Source organism: Erinaceus europaeus, chromosome 5 (genome assembly GCF_950295315.1).
Source record: "Erinaceus europaeus chromosome 5, mEriEur2.1, whole genome shotgun sequence".
NCBI classification, from domain to species: Eukaryota; Metazoa; Chordata; class Mammalia; order Eulipotyphla; family Erinaceidae; genus Erinaceus; species Erinaceus europaeus.
The window spans coordinates 80,053,140-80,056,213 of NC_080166.1; the positions used below are offsets into that span (position 1 = coordinate 80,053,140).

General features: G+C 43.0%; 1 non-coding gene across 1 annotated transcript; it reads left to right on the forward strand.

Moving 5' to 3' along the window:
* The first annotated feature begins 1,144 nt into the window (after positions 1-1,144).
* On the forward strand, positions 1,145-1,251 carry LOC132538789 (U6 spliceosomal RNA). Its single transcript, XR_009550112.1, has one exon. It is a non-coding gene; the product is annotated as a U6 spliceosomal RNA (small nuclear RNA).
* Positions 1,252-3,074: the final 1,823 nt, after the last annotated feature.

Consider the following 3,074-nt stretch of genomic DNA (forward strand, 5'->3'; position numbering starts at 1 on the left):
CATCATAAACCAGAGCTAAGCAGTGCTTTAGTAAGCACTAGAGCAAAATAAATATATATAGGTCTGCCCCCACCCCACAGCCTCCCATCCTGCTGACAAAAGGTGCTGGCTAAATAATAAGCAGAAATTTCTGTTGTGTAACTTCATTGCAGTAAGCTCTGGAACCTGAATCCCTTAGTCATTCAGTCTTCCCAGTGGGGAGATTTCCTGTAGGCAGCCAAGTCACTTGATATTCCTCCCTAGTCCAGGGGGTATATTCTGAGTGGAATTTTCAGGCAAACACTTCTCTAGCAATTTAAATAAAAAGTTGATTTCTAGGGTTAGCTTGACATCCCACCTCCCCTCCCAAATAGGTCATACTGTATATTTTTCAGAAAAATTCATCTGGAAAATTGCCTCCAGCCAGATTAAATATAACATCACTGTTTTTAACATATCTTACATGACATACCTGTCGTTATCTTTATATCTTGTTGTATTTTGAAGGCCATGCTTGTCTCTACACTGAGCCTTCAAGCACAGAGAAAAATTCTTGCTAAAAATATTAACTGTCGTAGCTACCACCTGCCTCAAAAAGCATGGCATGAATTAAAAATGAGTACTTTCAGTAAGACTAACAGCACTAGAGTAGTCTGATCTTCCAGATCGAGGTTATCCTACACAAGATCTTTTTGTAAAGGTTCTTTTCTCATCAATATGGCCAGCCAGTCCCTTTGCTTCCTGTCCAAAACTTTCTATTTGGAGATCTGAAGCTTCTGACCCATGTTAATAGCTCAGTTGGAAAAGGAGCATAAGCCATACAAATATAGTCTAACATTGGAAATAATCAGAACAGTCATGCAAGTTAATATGTGCATAAGGTCATATCCCAAAAGAAAAGAGTGCAGTCTCATAAAACAAGAGCTGCCAGAAGGAATGGATTTTAAATAGAAATAAAAACTAAAAAGCCAGACCTAACTTTGGCTGTCTTTAAAAGCTATTGATATATCTGCTGTTTGAAGTATGATCTCCCGAGAGCATTGTTGTTTGGGAGGGAACTAAACTCTGTATTTCATAGTAATATGTGGACTACCTATTTAAAGGGGCACTAATTTGTTGCTTGTTTTTAGTAATGGTTTACAAGACCATAAGATTGCATGGGTATGTGCTAGCTTCGGCAGCACATATACTAAAATTGGAACGATACAGAGAAGATTAGCATGGCCCCTGCGCAAGGATGACACGCAAATTCGTGAAGCGTTCCATATTTAAAAAAAAAAAAAAAAAAGATTGCATGGGTATAGTTCCACACTATATCCACCACCACAGTTCTGTGGCCTCTCTACTCCTCTGCCCCTCCTCACCTACATAACCATCACAGTTTTCACAAAGTGTTAGTTTGGCTACTTTTTTTTTTTAAATAAGTTTGTGTGTTTCAATTCTTTATATTACACATATAGACAAAATCATATGTAGCTGTTTTTCAGAGAAATGCAGGTCATTTAGTAACAGATAAATGACAGCAGTAAGAGTCCTTAAGCACACACACACACACACACACACCCTGAAAACTAGAGGATAAAATTCCTTGACTTTACCTCTTCTCCCCCACCCCCACATTAAAAAAAATGCATAGCTGGGGGCAGAGGAGGTAGGGAGAAGCACAATCATTATGTGAAAGTTTTTCATGCTTAAGACCAGGACCTCAGGTTCAATCCAAGGTGAAAAGAAAATAAAGGAGCGAATAAAAAAGACAAGAAAGGGAAGGAAAGAAAGAAAAAAGGGAAATGAAGAAGGAAAGAGAGGGAGGGAGGGAAGGAAGAAGAGAGGGAGCGTAAAGAAGGAAAAGAAAGAGAAAGAAGAAAGAAGAGGAGGAAGCTGTTGCTATGCTTCACATTGGTTTGGTCTCGCCCCCTCTCCCCGCCTCTGGGAGATTGTGGTTTGGCCCCTGCTAGTTTCGTGCGCACCCTTCTCCCCACCCCCTGCCCCTACGGACTTCCAGAGTTCTTGCCGCAGCCCCGGGAGGAGAAGGATGCTGGACAGATCTGTGTGGTGATTAGTTTTAGGTTAGTCTCTGAATCGTTGCTTGTGAATAAAGAAATACAGCTTCTCTGCCCAGCCATGTGTCCTCAAGTCTCTGTCTACCGCCGCTAAGCTAGCCCGGCCTACTAGAGCCCCGAACTTTAATGACAAATGGCGCCCACATGGACCTGACCTGCACATCCCCCCAGATAAGTGAAGACTTTGCCTACCTACCTACAATGGCCTTCTTTTCTACTTGTGAAGAGGTTTCCAAAGGCCTCTGCCCTTTCTTCACGAGACTGTTTCGCTGTTTCTGGAACATTTATCTCTGGACCACTCTGTGGTTTCTGCCCAACGCCAGCCCGCAGGAGCCCAACGCCAGGCTGCAGGAGCCGGCTTTCCGCCACGTGGCATGGGGTATTGGGCACGGGCTCCCTCCATGCTGCTCCGTCGCTGGGAGCAGGGCAGCAGACATGGCAGACAGGGTTACAGCCTATCCTGGCCGCCACTCCAGAGCACCTCGGCCTGCGCCTTCTGCACAGCTGGCCCGCCTGCCCTCCTGCTATGAAGTCTGGGCAGATCTTGGACCACCTGGAGACCGTGGGTTCCCTGCCAAAACTGGACCCCCTGGCCGAGATCCCCAGCTCGGGTCTGAAGTCAGATGAGCTAGAATATGCAGATTCGTCCAGAGATCGCAACCTACAATTCCTAGAGCTGAAGTTGCGCAAGAGGCCACCGCTAGACAATGCACTGCCTGAATGGCTAAGACAGTACAGATCTAAATTCGTGTTTAAAATGACATGTCTTCGTAACAAAGGTTTCTCTCCTTGTGTATTAAAGACCATGTTTATGTGTGTGTTTAAAGTTTGGTAACATTAACTTTAATGTTAAAAATATAACTTTAAGGCTATATTCTTACCAGACAGAGTTAAATAAAAAAGGTTTTCAACGTAATTCTCATAAAGATAAAATTAACTTACATTTAAAGTCTGAGGTAAAAATTAGTTAAAAATCAATATATTTTAACTAAGTTGGTCTAAAAAAAAAAACCTGTGCACACCTAGGGTGTGTCT